We start from the raw sequence: 19,990 nt of genomic DNA, 5'->3' as shown, positions 1-19,990 counted from the left end.
GACTAAAGTATAAAGTTGACATGAGAAGATTGTTACAGGCTCTTTAGGTATAGGGTAATGCCTACCTTCAACAGAAGTCATTTAAATTAGGTACTGTCTCTTGCATATTTTACAAATACAAGAGTCAAAGTTGAATGAAATTGCGGTTTCTTACATCTGAGTTTCACAGATAATAATCTTTCTCCTATACCCAAAGAGTCTAAATACACAGTTTTTCTGAGGGTAAACTGTTCAAGCTCAGTAACTCTCAGAAAAGCAGACCATTATCTAGCTTTTATTTGTGGTCTGGTTTACTTCATGCTAGTTTGGCATCCTTATTAGTTTGAGAGAACCACAATACAGCAGTTACATATTTTTAACCAAACTACGTTGTTGAACTCGGGAATTGTGGTAAAGGTTTTTAACTGCTTTTACAGTAGAAAAGTAACAAGTGTCCTGTTTTTATAACCTGTTTCTAATATGTGAAGGTTTTAGTAACTGCTCAGTTAAACGGCTAAAACTAGTTTGTTGATGTAAATTTGGTTCATAGCAGATTGCCAATAATTGAGCAGGATGGAGATGGAGCTGCCTTACCTTCCCCATCAGGAGATCAGAGATCTGTTAGCTTTTATGGAATTGCTGTGTGTGATGGATATGCTTTGGGGAAAAGACGACTTTGGACCCCTCAATGTGATTTTCTTTTGCACTTAACTGACTGAAAATGCCCCAAATTACATTTCAAATTCATTCAATAGTGTTACATTATGCTTCTTTTCTTAATACTCTTTTCTTTTCCCAAATCTCTTTCTAGAATTCCAGAATTATTGGTAGGATACACAGAAGGTGACCTTTCTTCACAAGGACACAGACAACTAATGTTATATGAAGACAAACCTGACAGGAGAAAACACTTGAAGCAAGAAACCCAAATGCAATCTTATGATCAAAGCTACTGGTCAACACCTGCATCAGGATTGAAGATACAAGATCTTCAGATAGAATTTCAGCCCGTGAAATACTCTGAACATATCATTCTGTTGCAAGCAGTGTGTCGCTTCTGCACAATCAGAGACTGTTGTGATCTCTCCACTCATTGTGGAAGTTGCCTTGTGCCTAAACTGAATTGACAAATGCATTGTAACTACAAATTTTATTTATTGTTATGGAACTGTAAAGGTCTACATATAAAGGGAAAAGTTAACATGTTAAAAGCTGATAAAATTTCAGCTGGATGCCAGCATTTACTAAAGCTGTTCACATTCAGAGAACAAAGCAGTGACAACCGTCGACCCGTAGCATTCCCAGCATACCTATTAGTGTCTTAAAAAAGGAAGGGAAAAGTCTTTTGTTGTCCTTTCCTCTCCTTTTGCCATATGACTAGTGTTTTCCATGCAATAGGAAACTATTCCTTGGTATAGCTTTTTTTATGTTATTTTTGGTCTCTGGTAATCTGAACAGTTATGGTCATAGTTCCCCTTCCATGCTGAGCTCCATGGTTCAAGCCAGTAAGAGGCCTCCTGAAGGCTGCATGCAGACAGGAGCAATACTGTGACCATAACATTTCTTAGATTTAAAAATTGATTTTTATTTTCCCTCAGACTTTCCTCAAATGTTTTTTTTTCTAATTATAAACAAAACCTTTTTAGGCTTCTAGGCTTCATAGTAAAGCTTGTAACGTGAAGTGTAAATTGGGTGGGGAGAATCTACTTTGTTAGAGTTGCTTTGTTTTCCGAGCAGTAAGTACTACATATAGTACATGTAAAGTGTTAGCTGTACGTAAGCACAAAATGCATTAAAATACAAAGGAGATTTTTTTCAGGCTGCAATTTTGGTGAATGGTAAAATCCTAAATTCACCGTGGCAGGTAGTGTGATGATATAACCACCAGTAAGGTGGGCTTATTTAACTAATGGAATATAAGAGCAACGGTCACCAACTTTTCCTTACTGTATACATCAATTAGCTTGTCATTTTTGTATGGCTTGTCAGTGGAGAAAAAAATCCATGTGAATCAAGTGCAAACAAATGACCCCTCCCAAGCCATATTAGCATTAAAATGTTAATCCACCAGAACAGTGTCCATAAGTATTCCTTTGTCACAAATGTGTTGAAATGGTTAAAATCCCTTTGAACTTCCATGGAAACTGTCTTCCACTGCAATGACCATGGGAGGAAATTTCCTAAGCCAAGGTTGTCTGAGCTATTGTTATATATTGCATCTTTCATCACTGGCAATTGGTTCACACACAAACCAGGAACAAAACAATAATTTTCATGAAGTCATTTAATTTGAAAGAACAAAAGCTGGATTGTTAAAATAAACTAATGAATTTAAGCTCATGTTTTGGATGGTTCCTAACAAAAGAGTTTGTGAAATTAGTGGACTCATTTCTATTACTTTAATTTGCATATACCATCAATAACACCTGATTATATCTGTGGCCTTGTTCTTCATTTCAGTGTTTATCAGCTAAACAGATTTGTTGCTTATGACGTGTGAAAGTGATCACGTGCCACTGCCTGGCCTTTTTCCTTCTAAGCTTGTTGTCTTTTTGGCTATATTAGACTTTGCAGTATGCCCAGAAGCTTTCCTTCATAAAATAGAAAGAAAAAAACATTTGGCTTATTTTTCACTGTAGCTAGTCTTTTATACAATAATCTTGTAAGAAAATTTCTTGAATTCTAAATATTACTCTTTCTAGATTTTTGAAATCGAAAAAGTTTTCAGTAAAAAGTTTCTTACTTTATTTTACTATATTAGGTAGTAAAAATGTAGGGTTATTTACCATAACCTGTTCATTAATATCAGAAATTTACAATAGCATTGTAAGACCATAGTAGGGTTCTAGCATACCGTGTAGTACCTATGGAGTATTGTAAGAGCTAATTGTCCGAGATGAATTGCTTCTCATCTTGTTCTCCAGTTTCCATTGTTGGTTTATTGCAGATTTGTACCCTGTGTCAAATTTCAAGGTATTGCTGATAAACCTTTCCAACCAGCAGCAAGAAGTTCAAAAAATTTCTGTCAATGTAACAGAAAACACTATGTATATAACATTTATGTAGCAATAAATGTGCCATCTTTTTTTTAACATGGTAAATCAGTGAGTTTTTTAAATTTCTCTCTCCTCATAGGTAATGTGCTGCTTGAAAAACACTGGCAAAGCATCATCTGCCTTTATCCAAATAAAACCTAACATACATTTTCAAAGCACACAGCGTGAGTGGCAGGTGTGAAAAGTGGTCTTGCTGTTCTCCTTGAAGCCAATGCAGAAATTCCCACTGAGCTGAGGAGGAGCAGCACCTAACCTGCATGGGCCACTGTTCACAAAAGGTATTGCACAGGCAGATATCAAACAGGGCAGAAGCTGCTCCCGTAGGTGCGTGCCTACTGCTGTTTTGCTCCTTTACTTTGCCTATCCTTAAGATGGATTTCTAAGATCTAAGCCCCCTTTGTACATTGAAGTTCACAGTGCTGAGTTGCTTCTGAATTGTTTCATGCACCTGTGCAGATTATATGAAAAAATGTCTGTGGCTTAATCTTGAAATTAAAATGATCATATTTCCTACCATTTTTCTTCCTCCTAGTGCAAAAGAAAGAAAACAGAAGTGTACAATGGTCAAAGCATATAAAATCAGACAGTGAAATCTTCGTGCAATTTCTAATTAACAACTGTTTAAGCTACAAAGTTCAAGTAAAAAGCAACTCCAGTTCTGTAGAATCTTCATTTTTCTTCAACTCCCCTCTAAAGTAAATATCCCTGGGAAAAACTCATCAGACAAAAAGGCAAATAGAAATGCCATGTATATAACTTACGGTGTTTAACTGAATGTGGTGTATGCCAGTCAGCATGGCTACCGTGTACTGCCTCATTTCCCATGCTTGGTAGTGTCCTTTCTCTGCAATGATTGTTATGTTCTAGTTTAGATTGTAAAAGGCTTGTCAGCGTAGTTGTACTGGTAAGTCTTTCTAATATGTTAGAATTTCTATCACAGGCACATCCCTAAGGTGGTCTAGCCAAATATGGGAGATGAGGCCCAGCCAGGTAAGTGTCCTTCAGTTGTTAACCTTTATTAGTAGCTGTGGAAGAGATGCCTTGGTGCCCTCCCCAGCTCAATTTAGAATCTTAAATTCTAAATTACTCCAGTAGTAATTCTAAATCCAGCCTTTTGAGTATTCATCATCACTCCTGTCCTCTTATTTTTGAGTGAGTCTTGCAAGTCTGTCACATTTTCGGACAGTAAAAATGGCATTTTCCCCTTCTTTCTTTTCTTCACCACACTTCTGCTATCTTGTTTGCATATATTTTCTGATCACTGACCATTCATTCCTCTTTTTACATTTACTTCTTTTTCTGCATTTTATTACTTGCTCCCTTTTTTGACTGGAAGAGGTGCATGTTTGGATACCCTTAAGTAGGTAAGATTATGCTAAGAATCTCTGAGCATCTGAAATACTGCAGGTAAGTTCTCCTGTAAACTTAAAGCATCGGGAAAGTCTTAAAATGGACTCCATCTTTCTTTATCCAGCACTAGGTAAAAACTGTTAAAAATACGATTCTAGATTCTTCATAGAAGAGTTAACATTTTCGCCATTAACATCAAGAAATATTGGCAAACCAAAACACAGATCTCTTTTTAAAAGACAGCCTAGGTACTAGAAAGTAAAGTTTGCTTTTGCTTTTCATTGGTAACACTCATACCTTATGTATTCTAGCATAGGTAACCTGTTGACAGTGAAATGTCCTGTAGAAGGAAGAAATAACATGTCCCAGTTTTAAAGCCTAGCAGCATTTCCAGAATGGGATGTAAGAAGGCCCAACAGATGATTAAGGCAAGGCGCAGGCAGAGCTGAGCTGCTCCATGCAGCTGCCCAGGTCCCGGGGCATTGCCAGCCTGGGGATGGAGCCTTGCAGCCCAGCACACGCCTGCAGAGGGCTGCCCTGCTTCCTGCTGCTCGCCTGCCCACTGCAGCAAGGCAGTGTCGCTGAAGCGGTGCCGCATGCAGAGTATGGGACCTGCAGAATGTGGGGAAATGGTGCTAACAGGGACAGCAACAATCCTCCTTTCTTCTCTTCCCTCTGTGTCTCCTCTGTCAAACTGCAGATAAGTCAGGTGCCATTTGCAGGAACAGTTTTGTACTGTTTCAGCAACATTTGTTTTACTGAATGGTTAATCCCACCATCAACATGGATGCCATAGCAAAATCATGAGAGTTTATCCCCTTGTGAAAACATGAATGTCCTGTTCAAGTGATACCCCAAGCAACTGCATGTGCATGTTCGGCATGACTTCAGCTGGTTTAGATGTTTGATTGCAGCCACCTGGGAATGTTTGTATTGGACATAAACTGCACAGATCAGGCCTAAGGCTCCGGAACTGCAAATCATCTGGGTTGTAAAAGGAATCCCTATCAATTCTCCTAATCCTGAATTTTCAAACTCTCCAAGGCAATTAACAGTGTCTGTTAATACTGTTAAAGAAGAACTGATTTAAAAAATAAAAACAAATCTTAAGAGTGGTATCAAATATCAATCCAGATGGAAATCTCATCAAGAAGTTGATCATAACTGATCCTGGAGGGCAGATCTGTTAGAAAGTCAGTGGCTGTGCTAAATATTTTGGAAGTCCAGTTATTTCAGTTAAACAGAGGAACAAGAACCTCAAAGCAGTTTCATTTTCAGGAGAGATCCACTGTTTTTTTTAAGAGTATCATCTAAACAAAATAGTAATTTTTTAAAAAGGAATGAAACTACATCAGTAAGAAAAGTAACTGTTGCTAAATGTGATTGAGCAGATGAGAAAGTAATTTCCAATTAGCTCAAAATTTAGTCAACGTTAAACAGACTCCTGCTAGTTCTGGATTTACAGAAAAGCATGAGAGACATCAATGCAGATCATATAGCTGGAGCAAATTCTGCGCTATTTCTCTTCCCCTCAAAGCTCTGAATAACATATTAAGTTACATTTGTTTTGGAAAACTCAACAATTCACATCTTTAAAAAATCCAGGAGGAAGTAAATGGGCATCAGAGTAAAACTTTCGTACAAAATGAATACACACCATCTTCTTGCTAACCTGGTAACGTAGATTTTTGTCCCTATTTTCTTACTTGTGTGCTGAGGCTTTTTCTGTCTGCCTTTGCTAAATGTTAGTGGCCAAGACTTGGGAAATGCCAGAGCAGATTGATCTAGTTTGCTAGGTCACTTATTTACAAACAAAGAAATTCAGTGGTTCCTTACACTCACAGAAATTCTGACACAAAATTGTGCACTTACTTGTGTCCTCTCTATCCAGCCTGCAAAGAGGAAAAATAAATACTGGTGGTGGAAATGTAGAAGTTTGTTGTTTCATATTCAAATATGACAAAAGAACTTTGATCAACATGAATAACTGTAGCAATCGTTACAAAAATAAGTTCTCCAAACAAAGTTAAGAATCCAGCTCTAGAATGAGAAGACTGAGTAATAGAACATCACTCAGCCTTTAACTCCCCAGCACTCCTAAATGAGCAGAGACAAACAGTACTGGAAGCATTAACTTATCACAGAAGCAGCAACAATCACTAGCCATAATTTGTGTTTATTAGAAAGACGTCAAACAGCAAAATAATTTTCCATATCTGATCATTTGCTTAGGTCCAAACCTCCAATCTACTATATTTCAAAGCATAGAGCAGGTAATTTCCAAATTGGTGAGACTATTCCTGTGCTACTTGCTCCTGTTCAAATTGTTTATGTTCCTATCAGCTTTTTGTTTGTTTGTTTTTGTTTGTTTTTCCTTCAACTTTTATATTAGAACAAGCTTTTAAATAAATCTCGCAAAAAAGAAATACCCTTATCAGCATCTCATCCCCTTCCTCCTGGCTTAATTTTGTTTGCTGCATGACCAGAATAGGTGCTACAGACTGCTCTCGAATGATGTTCTCTGACCGTTGAAACACTGCTTTCAAAATCAGACGAGTCATTGGGGGGCATTTGTGGACTTCATGTTTACTGTACTGGCCTCATTCACTCAAACTAGAACCTCAGTTTGCTAGAACAAAAGGTACACATCTCAAAAAAATTTTGAGCATGTTTTGAGTTGTCATCAGAACAGTCAGTGAACGCTTGCAAAAGCTGAAGAAGGTATCACAATATTTTCTTTTAAAGGTGACAAAGAAAGGAAGTAAGTCTTGCAGATAAACTTTAAGTTGCGTTTGTACAGTACCTAGCAGAAGAGAGCTCACAAATGATCCTATGTATGATACAAAGACGTAAATGCTAATGTATTTAATTATAAATATAACAGCTAAAGTCCATTAATTCTTAACACTACCTAATTAAAACAAATGCACACAGTATCAATTTAAAGTCCATGGGCTCTGTTTCTAGCTTTAGAAGAGTAACATTTAATTAAATGTCCTTTTAACTTGTTTATATGATTAATTAATAGCTGAAAGTGTAATTATACACAAAGTTTTTTAAATGCTCATTCCTTTTCTAGCACGCAAGAACAGTAAATGTGTCATAAAATTCAAGTACAATAACTACACCCAATATAAGTTAGTGCCTGTCATTATCCTGTTATATAGAAGTATAAAAAGTGTATCAATAGAGCTGTCAATATAAAGTATTTTTATATATAGATATATAAACACAGAAACTGCATTTATAGGAGCATCAGGGGTGTCAGGGAAACAAGTGTGAATGAAACCAAAAACAGCATGTGTCTGCTGTACTTTGCTGTCTATTTTTGTGGTTTAGTTATTTTACATATCCAGGATAACTGATGAAAAATAACCAAAACTGCACACTGTTTAATTCTACTGTTTCTGTAACTGTTGGCTTTTTAACTGCAAGGTTGTGCAAACTGAGCTTTCTCTACACGCTTCCATTGGTCTTCCTGGACTACCACCTTCCCTTGCCTCTGTCCTGTCCCCCTGCCCCTGCACTGCCAGCTTGATTCCACTGCCTCCAAATATATTCCCTAAATAATATTGGTTATGAGAAAGCTTCAAACTTTCAGCTTCCTGGTACATGCCCCTGCTGCTTACCTAATGAAACAATCAATGTAGTATAAGCCTACCATGCCAATGTGAAGAGCAATGGTGAGATTTAACAATACTAGGTTTCTTCTAGTTTCCACAGGTGTTAGAGGCAGTTCTACCCCTCATACCTGTGCCACTTCCTGCCTGGCCCCTTGCCCATCTTGGAGGGTTTGTCCCTTGAGGCTTACAGCTCTAGGTCCAGTTGTCTTCACTTCCAGCCTGATCCATGCTGACCGCTGTTCCTTCCAGGCCCAGTGTTGAGGCTGCCTCTGTCACACCTCGTTCAGGTAAAGCAGCAGTTGGCTCTTCCTCCACAGCGTGCAGAAGCAAGCAGTGGGGACAGGAAAATGGAGAGCAAGTCCTTCTCAGTGCCAGCATGCAGCATTACACTCACCTTGGGGGCTCTCAGGAGTAATTACATGGGAAGTCTCATACAACCCAAATCTAATAAGCCCATATTGAACGTAAGTTTACTGAACTAGTAGCTTGGTCAAACAGGCCATTTTCAAGGAAGAAGAACATTCCTGACTCAAGACCCTAAACACACGTATCGTAACAGTTACCATTCTCATTTGTAAGCAGTAATTTATGGGCAGTAAAATTCTGTAGTATTAGTAACAAAGAAGAAATATATACAAACGAACAGTTCTTAATCAAATTATCAGAAAGACTAGCTTATTTTTGCTGCAAAACCTTAAAGATTTCAACACAAATTCTCAGGATGGTTTCCATGGTTAAATTCTGTAAAGTAATAAGTGCTAAAAACAGGAACTAAAATTAGAAAGCAACAGGCAACCTGTGTAACCATCTCTAACTCTACAGATAAGGATGCCATGCCAAGAAACAGATGAAATGATTTGGGGATATGGAGGTTGTTCCACTGTTGGACCGTGCGTGCCCCTCTTACTGACCGCCTTCCTCTCACTCTTTCCTAGTCATGTCACACTTGGTGTGCTTCATATAGCTTGTCAAAAATCAGTTCCTAAGCTCTTTAAGGTATCTGTTTCTTTCTTTTCACAAATACAAATGGTAAAAGATTATCAATAACCTGTTCATTAGAAGAAAAAAAAAACACACCATAATTCAGCCCACATATGTTTTCAATTTATTTCACATTATTCTGTAATATTTTAAGCTCCATATGGAACAATGAGAAGGACATCTGAAGGAATTTTCATCTTAGATCTAACTTGTGGTATTATAACCATATAATTCTTCCCTTCTATATGTTTGCTGGAGTAATTTTTAGTCACCCCATCCTATTAAAATTCCCTCCGCACAAAGGCCCTTGATCCCATGAAACCATATGCACAGTTTATGCATAGTCCCATTTGAGTGGGCATACTTTTGTATTTTGTACTGAGTTCATATTTTTCCTTCACAGGTCAGAAATCTGAAGCTCACAGATCTTTCTGGGTGTTCCACAATTCACAAGGTAAGGATATGTGCAACAGGTCGAATTGTTAAGCTTCACTGCTGCATTTTTATTAGAGAACTGGAGACAGAAATACCAATATAAAGACTTACTTTACTTCTCTCTGAAGAGAAAACAGTGTTTGAGAGCAGGAGGGTGGGTGTGGGAAAGTAAGTATATTGCGTCTGTGATTTTATAAAGTGATTTGGAGACATCTATTTTGCAACAACTGGGAAGAAACTGGGTGGGTGGTGTAGAAGAGGGGGAATTGTGAAGACCAAATGTTTAGCTGTATTCAATTGTAAACAGAGTGATAGTCAGTAAACAGCCTCTCTGAAGAGAGTAATTAATAGGCACATGTGAAGAGATGGAAAAGAAGATGTATCCTTCTTCATCAGACATCAAAGAGCGGGCTGGACAGTGAGAAATTAAGCATACTCCAAGGAGGCCACACAGCTGAGTGCACATTCAGCTAGGAAATGTAATGTAATGAGCTAGGAAAAGGAGGAGTGAGGGGGTAAGATAGGCAGTAAGAAAGGAGCTGTAAAGTAACAAAGGACAGAGCAACTTGCTCTGCAAGGAAGGGAGCAGGAGTAGAGAGCAGGGAGGTCTAAGCAGGTCAGCTCTTTCTGTGGAGGGGTCAAGTTACGGAGTTTTGCAGGATTATAAAGAGTGATAAGATAACTCAGTAGGTAGCCACAAAAATAAGATAAGAAAACAGAGGAGGAGCCACTGACATAAACGGCGCTTCACTGTGATTCCTCTGCCTCTTGCTACATCTGAAAGCAGAAACCTGTGGCACTTGGCCAGTTTGACAGGGAAAGCGATAAAAATAAATTACATCCTCTGTTTCCAATACAGACTGAGATGTTTCCAAAAGAGTGGGGGAAGGATTCCGCTTTACAGGGAGGAAAGGTACTCACAAGACACAGAACTTATTGTCAGTTCTCTATAAAGTGGTGTCACAACTGACTCCATAACATATGTACTCAGCTCCAAATGGGGATTTGGAACATTCCAACTCTGGGACCGGCTGGTTTCATGAACATTCGGCTGAAAGAGAAATCCAAGTTCAAAATGAAGCAAATGTTCCTTTTTGTCTCTCAAAGAGCACACATGAAGCTGAGAAGAACAAAACAGAGAACCTGAGGCCAAGCAGTTTGAGATTCCCAGTGTGTCCTGGGTGGTCTTTACTGTTAAATTCTATTAGTGTCATGTGTGAAGAATGTTTTCCTTCAAAACCTGACCAAAACTGGGATAAGATAGATTTTCCCAACTATTTTGATTTACAGTTCAGCATGAGCAGAATGCATATATACTAGCAGTATTTTTTTGGTCTAAAGTTGCAAATCAGATTTTGTACCCCCAATTTAAATGGAGTCTAAAGAAGCAGGTCCTATTTGAGTTTCTTGGCACAAGTGGACATGCATTTTTGCTGAACAGGCAGCTTCAGCAAGATTAACTAACCTCAGACACAGCACTAGAAGAGTATTTTTGCAAGGAGGAAAAGAAACCCTGTCCTCTTGCATAAGCTATATTCTCAGGTTTGATATGTTCTGTGTGGATCCATAGAAACTGAAGAATGCCATGACTTCTTTAAACCTTTTGGTAGATGTATACTGGCAGGTGATACATGGAGGAAAAAGGTTTCTTGTCACCTATAGGAATCACATCCATGGGTCACATAAGGCAGGGAAGGACTTTGCATTTTAGCCAGCTGTCCTGTGTTTAGGACCATTCAATTGCCCTGTTAGTTATCTTCTATCACCTTCCCACTCAGAAAGCAGTCCAAGTTTTCCATTTAGCCACATATTACAGACTAAGCCATCAGTTCCACGTGAACTAGAAATCAAAAGTGAATCTGGCCTGATGAACCAAGAATAAACATATTATTCATCTTACCTGGCTGATTTGTTTCATACCACTAGTGATTTTCGCAGAGACTGATTCTGCATATGACTAATGGCATTTTTGGAGGGTCAGACATTCCAAAGTTGTCTATCCAAGGGAAGAAATTTCATGTTTCAGCAACTGCAAAATGTTGGCTGCAGTTACTACAAAGAATGGAATTGCAGTTAGTCTCCTACAATCTTTATAGGCATGCCTGAAAAACAAAGATGTCAATATTGCAAGTCTGAGAGGTCAGTAAGGCAGTGTCCTTTGCTGACAGACAACAGACTGTGCATGCCTCAGTACTCCCACTTGCTGGGCTGGTAGAAATAATGTTTATTGTGTGGCAGAGCAGCTTCAGTTTTAGGGCAGGGGTGCTGCCTCTGTGGTTCTTTGGAATCCTCTTTGCCAGAAAGCAACCCTGTATTATCCTCCAGAGATCAGCCAGGGCTGGTCTCCCATCTGTTCATGGATCTGCACCTGTTTTTCATTTTTACCAATAGTGGCCACATGGCCTAAGACTGTGGGGAATACAAAGAAGAAAATGAATGTGTAGTTGAGGCACTGGGGGGTTGGACTTAAAAGTTCTGAGTTCAAATCCTGACTGTGCTGCATAAATGTGGTGAGTCCTTTAATTTCTGTCTGCCTTAACCTTATCTGTAAAAGAGGGAAGGGAATGATTATGGGGCCTTCTCTTAAACTTTTTAAACAAGGAATTGGAGTAAATTGTTCTTTTCTCTTTGCTTGTATTTCACCTAGCACAAAAGTCTTTTACAGAAGTGAAAACTCAATGAAATGCATCATTGATGATTATGAAGACCAAACATGTCTACCATCCATTTCCTTTGCATTCTGAAAAATAGAAAGGAATTTCCTTAGAAAAGTTGCTCTATTTCATGTGTATATGGCAATACATCTTAGACATAGCTCCAGTGGCACAGAACTGGCACAAGGGTATTTTGAGTGTTTATCTGCAGTTGCAACGTGTAAATCCAGTGTAGTCATTACTTGTTGATCTGAAGCTGACTCATAGTCTAGCTGTAGAATCTTATTCAGCTTCAGAGACATACAGAGGTAGCATGCATATCAATTCCATGCCTCCCTCATGTCTTGCACAGAACATGTCTTTAATTTCACATTCTACACTTCTTTATACTCCTTACACTCGCTTAGAAAAGAGAGAAAACATTGCCCCTTCTGCCTGCTCATTTTATTATTGCTTCATCAGCCACACTGTGTTTATACTCCAGTACAACAGTTTGGTTCCAGCTTGTGTTGATAGCCTGTACATTGCTTGAGACTAGATAAAGAGGGTAACTACTGTCAGGTGCCATGAAAATTCTCAGCAGAACATGGTAATGTCATGCAAACTGGGGACGTGCTGACCTTGCTGAACACTGTCAGCTTCCTTAACGGTCTCTTAAAGTGCTCAGTATCAGAGATCCTTGCAAGTCACTCTTTGTGAATTCCCACCACAGGTACCTCTGATGTGAGGTATCCTCTCCCAGTTTTTCTGTCCTAACTGGGGATTTAGTTGACTACAGCTGTTCTTAGAGCTGTTTTTCACCTTTAGCTTCGCTCAAGTTCTATTGAAAGCTGCTAGGATTTGTCATTGACTTCAATGGAATTAGGCTTAGGCCTTTATCAGAAAGTTTGCTGTTTGCTGCAAGTTTGATTTCCATGTGATATATCTGGAATCTTTCAATTATCACAGTGCCTTTGAAATGGGAAATTGACAAACTGTTATCTGTCAGAGCTTGTCGGATTCAGGTTGGTTCCATCAGATCACAAGTAAATTTGTGCCCAGTGAAGATGCTATTGAGTTTTTTATATTTGATCCTTATTTCAGGATTCTTTTTTTTTTTTTCCAGTCATACTGTCCCTTTCCTTATTGAATAACTCCTTTACATCTTACCTGTAAACTCCTTTGCAGGTAAGAGGTGCAGGATTATGCAATTGCCATTTGAAAAAAACACTGTTGTGTAAAAACTGTAAAATTCTTTTATGGTCTCCTCAGCATCTATAGCTTCTGCTACTTAAGAGACAACGCAGAAGTGAACTCTGGCTTGATTTTAGTTCATGAAATACAGAGTCAGTGATGATGCCAGTACCAGCCACCAATTGCTTATCTGTAACTGAGTGCCCTGTTAACTATCAAGAAACTTAAAAAGCAAATTCCAAGCAGCATTACTTTTTTTTTCATACATCCATAAATACTTTGTTAATAAATGTCAAATAAGATTGTCCAGCTATTGTTTTCTTGCCCAAGACTTTCCCTTTCTCTTTGTGTATTGGTAACAAATTATTTTTGCTTCCCTTTTAATTAAATGCAAACATTCTTAGTTCTTCAGAAGCACTGGAAAACATATTTTAGAAGAGTAGATCGCTTTTTGATTTTTGCAGTGATTTCATCCTGCAAAATCATAGGCCATAGCTTATTTGTAAATGTAGCCTACGTATTTATTTTTTCTTGCATTTTAGAACTGGCCTTTAGATCAGGTTATTATTTTATTTAGAATGATGAAAGATGAAATGCACCCACATATGTGCACATCCACACCCTACAGAGATAATGTACTTGGCTAGGAATCAGCTACTGATTTAGCTTGTGGCTGAACTCCTACCGATCCTTCTAGTGTGATGGAGAACATTTTCACCTCCCATGTTAGACTCTTCGTATTACTATGAAACAGTTTTTCGTTCCCCTAGTTTCACGTTTTACTTCCTGCTGCATCAAGGGACTAAACAGGCATCATTAGGCTGCAAAAAGTGAATGTGGCAAGTGAGAGTGGGGAAGGAGTGCTGCATGAATGCATTCAAGGGTAGAATCACAAAAAATGTGAATATTAAGGCAGTGTCAGAATGCAGCTGCTACTTTGGGGAAGGCGGTAAAAGAGGAGAGAGACTCTGCCAGCCTGCAGGGTGTATACGAATAAGGTGTAGCTGTAGTATATGAAGGTGGTTTTGCAAGTGTACTAAATGCTGAATTTTGTCCTTTAAAAACTCTGCAGTGTTTTGCACACACGCATCTTCCCTCATCATTCCAAAAGCCAGAAGGGAAAAAGAAACTCCTCAAATTACACAGCCAAGAAGAGCCATGTTTATACTGTTAAAGATCAGGAAGTGGAAGGGTATGGGGTTTGTCACAATCACAGGTACTTCCTACTGGCTGAAAACAGAAGGGAGAAGTTATATTTACGTTATTTCTTTCTGCCTAGCCTAGCCTTGCCTATCTACATTTGGAGGCCTTTCTTTCTATTTACTGTAACAAATAGAAATGAGCATGGCACGTCCTCAAATGAAGGTGAGAAAATGTTATTATTGTTGTAATGAGGTATCTTTGTAACAGGTTAGATTAACTTTTATTCATCTGATTAAATTGCTTGCCATGTTATCTTGTATTTTTAACATGTTATAATCAGGAAAAGAAATTTGGTAATTCTGGCAACCAGAGTGATAGCTGATGAATGAGTCTCTTCACTGCCAAAAGATTTTGGATTTATCATAAAATATCTAATTGCACACAGATTCAACATTTGGGCAGTATATTTCTGTTAAAGTGCTATCAGTCCTATCTCTATTAAAGTAAATGGAAAATCTCAAATTTTTTAAATCAATGGAGATCTAAACATTAGGCTGATATGAGGAAGATCTGTCAGACAGTCTAATGGGGGACTTGACTGTCCCCCCTCTCTTTTAGCATTTCGCTAAACTTTTGAGTGGAATAAATTAGGTCATTTGGTTTTGATTTCTAAACATCAGGTAGCTCAGTTTGAGATACTGCCCCACTCGGACAATTCAGGAACCCTACATCCTTCACGACATGCCTGTCAATCATGCAGGATCTTCAGTATATAAGATTTATGGTAAAGAAATAAGAAAGCAGACATCCATGAATCTGTATTTTTTATACATTGTAAGGAGCATAATACCATAAATCTAATATGTCACTGTGAACCCAAATTAAAATTGTTTTGCACTTGAGACTTGATGTCTGATTTTGTCTGAAATTTGCAATAAGGAAATGGGCAGGCATTTTGCATTACTCATGGATTAGGTGTTTTGTGTCAGTTTCAGAAAACTTTAAGAGACTCGAGATACCATGTTATCCTGGGCACCACCTATTCACAAGTGCTGTGGCCCAAAGAGGCTATTATGGTCATTTATTGTGACCTGCAAGCTACAAAGCACCTCCTATAGTTGTTACAGGGGTCCATACCTCTCAGTGCAACCAACACATAGTTATTAGAAGTCAAAGGTATGGGTCAAGGTACTACATTGAATTATGGAAAGCCCACTACAATCTGAGGTTACTTTTCCTCAGTGTTTAAAATTTGTTTGTCATCTCTCATCTGAACTCATTTGTTTTTTGTTTTATGTTACCGGATGTTGCTCTGTCTTCAGCTGTGCCTACTGTGAGACCAAATACCTCTATAGTATCTCTTTGTATATTCTTATGCGCTGCAATCAACTTTTTTACTTTTTCTTCTTAACCACATTCAAAGTCAAATAGATCATTTCTGATCTTCATTCATTCCTAACTCTAGAGTTTGCATTTTCATGGTTTGGATTATACCAATTCATCTAGCTGCTACTGACCTGAATCACCAATCAACAAGGTGACTTTTAAATTTTTCTTTAGCTACATGTGTTTGTATTTTCATTCTATGTCAGCAAAGTGATTACGAACAATTAGTTTTCCTGCTTTTAAAATGATCTTAGTAAAATTAGGCCTTGGATGGAAAGATATTTGACAGAAATTTGTAAACATGCTTTGTTTCGTATATAAAATGCTGTTCTAACATTTGCTTTTCTGGTCTTACTCTTTATTTACTGCAGTTTTTGACATCTGTCCCTGTCTCTTTTCATCAAATATTTATCTGCAGCAGCTGAAAGAGCCTCATTTGTTTTAATTAAAAATAAGACCACCAAGCTGGGATCACTTCCTCAGCTCTTCCATGGCTTGCAGAGACAGACAGTAGATCTTGTGAGGTTTTCCTGAGGGTGGCCCACTGACAGGCTTTCCTTCCCCTGCCTGTATCTTTCTTTTTTGCACCGTGTTTATTTTTGGATAGAGAAATGTAATTAGAGCCACATTCTGGACAAAGAAACTTTTTACAGTTAACATGCATGAGAAAGAAGGAAGATCATGTTGTGGTGTGTTTGGTGCTACATTATAAGAATCCATTTTTTAATTTGAGTCTTCTGGAATGGAGTTATTGCCACAGAAACATAGGAATTGTCATAGCAATAAAGCCTAAAAAGCCTAAAAAAATAGAAAAATCTTCAGAACTATACCTTCTATGTCTTTTAAGGGGAAAAAAGCCAAAAAAGTCAACTGGCTTTCTAGAGCCAGTGGTACACAGGAAGAATCAATTGACATAAAGTTAGCAGTGGTTCTACTGACCTCCAGAACACAAGCAGTTGGTATTACGCTCTTTGGGAATAATACTGGGGCATTTAGTGAAAGCACTTCTTTTTGATAGAAATCTGTCACCAAAGAATCTGTCACCAAGGGGCCAGTCCTCTTCAATATCTTTATCGATGATCTGGATGAGGGGATTGAGTGCACCCTCAGGAAGTTTGCAGACGACACCAAGTTAGGTGCGTGTGTCGATCTGCTCGAGGGCAGGAAGGCTCTGCAGGAGGATCTGGATAGGCTGGACCGATGGGCTGAGGCCAACTGTATGAAGTTCAACAAGGCCAAGTGCTGGGTCCTGCACCTGGGTCACAACAACCCCAAGCAGAGCTACAGGCTGGGAGATGAGTGGTTGGAAAGCTGCCTGGCAGAGAAGGACCTGGGAGTATTGGTTGATAGTCAACTGAATATGAGCCAGCAGTGTGCTCAGGTGGCCAAGAAGGCCAACAGCATCCTGGCTTGTATAAGAAGCAGTGTGGCCAGCAGGGCTAGGGAAGTGATTGTCCCCCTGTACTCGGCTCTGGTGAGGCCGCACCTCGAGTACTGTGTTCAGTTTTGGGCCCCTCGCTACAAGAAGGACGTCGAGGTGCTCGAGAGAGTCCAGAGAAGGGCGACCAAGCTGGTGAGGGGTCTGGAGAACAAGTCTTACCAGGAGCGGCTGAGGGAGCTGGGATTGTTCAGCCTGGAGAAGAGGAGGCTCAGGGGCGATGTTATCGCTCTCTATAGGTACCTTAAAGGAGGCTGTAGCGAGGTGGGGGTTGGTCTGTTCTCCCACGTGCCTGGTGACAGGACGAGGGGGAATGGGCTAAAGTTGCGCCAGGGGAGGTTTAGGTTGGATGTTAGGAAGAACTTCTTTACTGAAAGGGTTGTTAGGCATTGGAATAGGCTGCCCAGGAAAGTGGTTGAGTCACCATCCCTGGAGGTCTGTAAGAGATGTTTAGATGTAGAGCTTAGTGATATGGTTTAGTGGAGGACTTGTTAGTATTAGGTAAGAGGTTGGACTGGGTGATCTTGGAGGTCTCTTCCAACCTAGACGATTCTGTGATTCTGTGAAGAAGGAAGTGATAAACTGCTATCTTTTTTTATTCCTACAATGTCAGTTTGAAAATATGACGCTATCACTACATACAATCCTGTTAATTCAGTTAAATCCTGAAAGGACTGTCAGACCCAAAAGGCAAAGCTCTGGCCTTGTGAAAATCAGTGACAAAAACACCAGTTGATTTTAAAAGATGCCAAAATTGCATCAGAGTATTTTTTCTTTTACTCCAGAAAATAAGAATATGATTTATCATACCAATCCTACTGTTCAGACAGTCATGATCTACATCACTGGGATACCTTTAGTGTTTTGGCTTTTATTTTGAATGCAAATACTAAGTGATACAGGAATATGGTACTTTGAAGTGCTGATGGCTTTCTGTTAATGGCTTGGGAATACGGCTAGCACAGCTGCCTCCATATTGCTTGTGAAATAAATTCCTGTTCTGTTTACTTTGCAAAACTTGGTGACAGAGTATTAGTAATAACTTCTGAAATTCTTTCATTTGAAGTCATCTTTCTAAAAACTACGGAATCACTTCAGGAAAGATCAACATAGCTAGTGCATTAACTGTCCCAGTTGAAACATCTGGACTCTAAAACTATAGGTTCAGAACTCTCAGCAAAATTCACCAGGTATATCTGCTTAATATTGACATGACCAACTTCATAGCATTTTTCTTAAGAGGGATTTGGACCAGAGCCCAAAGTTTCCCTCCTTGATGATAATCTACACATCACTGTGACGTTACTTTTCTGCTCAAACACACACATATATACAGCATATACACGGTCTCGCTTGTGTTTTTCATCATTACAGCTGCAGTAGGCATAATGTTGGACAAAGCAGGGAGAGCACTAGCAGCTGGAGAAAGCTTTACTACAGACACTTTAAGGAGTGAAGTGCTATGTCTCCCCTGGAAGTGAGATTAAACTAGAATGATAAAGCAACTTTCTGTGTTCCATTTGTGGAGACTGCACTTGCTAGTGAATCCACTCCAGCACTGAAAAAAAAAAAAAAGGAAAACCTGTAGGTCCCCATCTTTGGGACCCCAAAATATTGTTTAACCAATGTGGAATGCTCTGATGAAAGATTGTCTTGTAAATGAAAGAATGCCATAAAAATTGTAGTTGTGCTTACTGATCGCAATGTAATTAAGTGATTAACATCCACTGAAAGGTGAATGTCTGGTTGGTATCAGGATTCCTTTAATAACATATGGACAAGGAAGCTTAGTGATTCACAGACCATGCCCAGAGCGACTGTAGCACCCATGGCTACACAAAAGTTGGTAACTGATTCTCAGGAAGAAAGGACAAGTTCTTTAAAATTAAAAATTGTGTTAAAAAAAGAGAGGGAAGGAAGGAACAAAGAAAATATAGTATCCCATTGTCCTAGCATGAAAATATCTTTGAACAACTACTACAGCAGCTGATTCAAACTGAGGTTTATAGAGACAGTGTGCTCATTCATGAGAAGCCTTACTTTACTTGGTGCTCCAAATTAAGATTTCCAGGCATCCCATTTAATCTTCTAATCCAATAATCCTAAAATCCAGCAATTAAAGAATGTTTTGACAAAGCAACCTGAGGCTTATTCCTCTAATTATGCTGCACATTTTAAGCTCACTGACTTCAAATACATAGGTTTCCCCTGTAAAACATATACACAATGCATCTGAATTTACTAGATTAAGAGACACTTCTGCAGAATGCAGCCTATTAACAGCTTGGACAGAGCTGAAACAAGATCAAGACATTAATATCTGAGATCAACTACTATTTTAAAAAAATACCATTTAAAAAATAGTATTTAATAAACAGCTTCTAGAAATCCTTCTCATTCTGTCATGTGGGTTGGATTTCTCTTTAAGCTCTGGTGTTTTACATCAAAAAGTGTGGAGTCTGATCATTCAGAATGAGAGACATGAAATACTGTTCAGGTAGAGAAGCCATGGAGAGACTGGAAAATTCAGTGATGCAGAGAATTTATATTATGTGTTGGTTAACTGAAGATAGTAACAAAAATACTTCTACATGTTCTTCCTGTGCTAGAATTATGCTTTGTCAAGCCCAGTTAACACTCTTTCCTGCTCCGTTCCTAGACATTAATCATTCCTTCCTTTATTGAGCTTGTTTTTTGATTTGGTAGCAGGTATGGCCACTAACAGAGATCTGACTAAATCCAGACAATCTCTCTGTCGTAAAGGACCTGAGA

At 38.7% G+C, this 19,990-nt stretch overlaps 1 protein-coding gene and 1 long non-coding RNA gene across 22 annotated transcripts in view; one reads left to right on the top strand and one right to left on the bottom strand.

Annotated features, from left to right (window-relative positions):
• TCF12 (transcription factor 12) overlaps window positions 1-3,080 on the top strand; it is a 165,292-nt gene extending 162,212 nt beyond the window's left edge. For all 18 annotated transcript variants that reach the window (XM_083851151.1, XM_083851138.1, XM_083851149.1 and 15 more), the window contains one exon: window positions 791-3,080. The gene's annotated coding sequence lies outside the window, so the exon portion shown is untranslated. The remainder of the gene's footprint in view (window positions 1-790) is intronic.
• Window positions 1,534-19,990, bottom strand: part of LOC310905204 — a 40,005-nt gene continuing 21,548 nt past the window's right edge. For 2 of the 4 annotated variants that reach the window (XR_014588853.1, XR_014588854.1), the window contains exon 5: window positions 1,534-11,453. This is a non-coding gene — a long non-coding RNA (uncharacterized lncRNA). The remainder of the gene's footprint in view (window positions 11,454-19,990) is intronic. The other 2 variants (XR_014588855.1, XR_014588856.1) reach the window with 2 other exon arrangements.

This window comes from Anser anser (genome assembly GCF_964211835.1).
Source record: "Anser anser genome assembly, chromosome: 10".
NCBI lineage: Eukaryota > Metazoa > Chordata > Aves > Anseriformes > Anatidae > Anser > Anser anser.
This window is presented reverse-complemented; position numbering and strand designations above follow the sequence as displayed.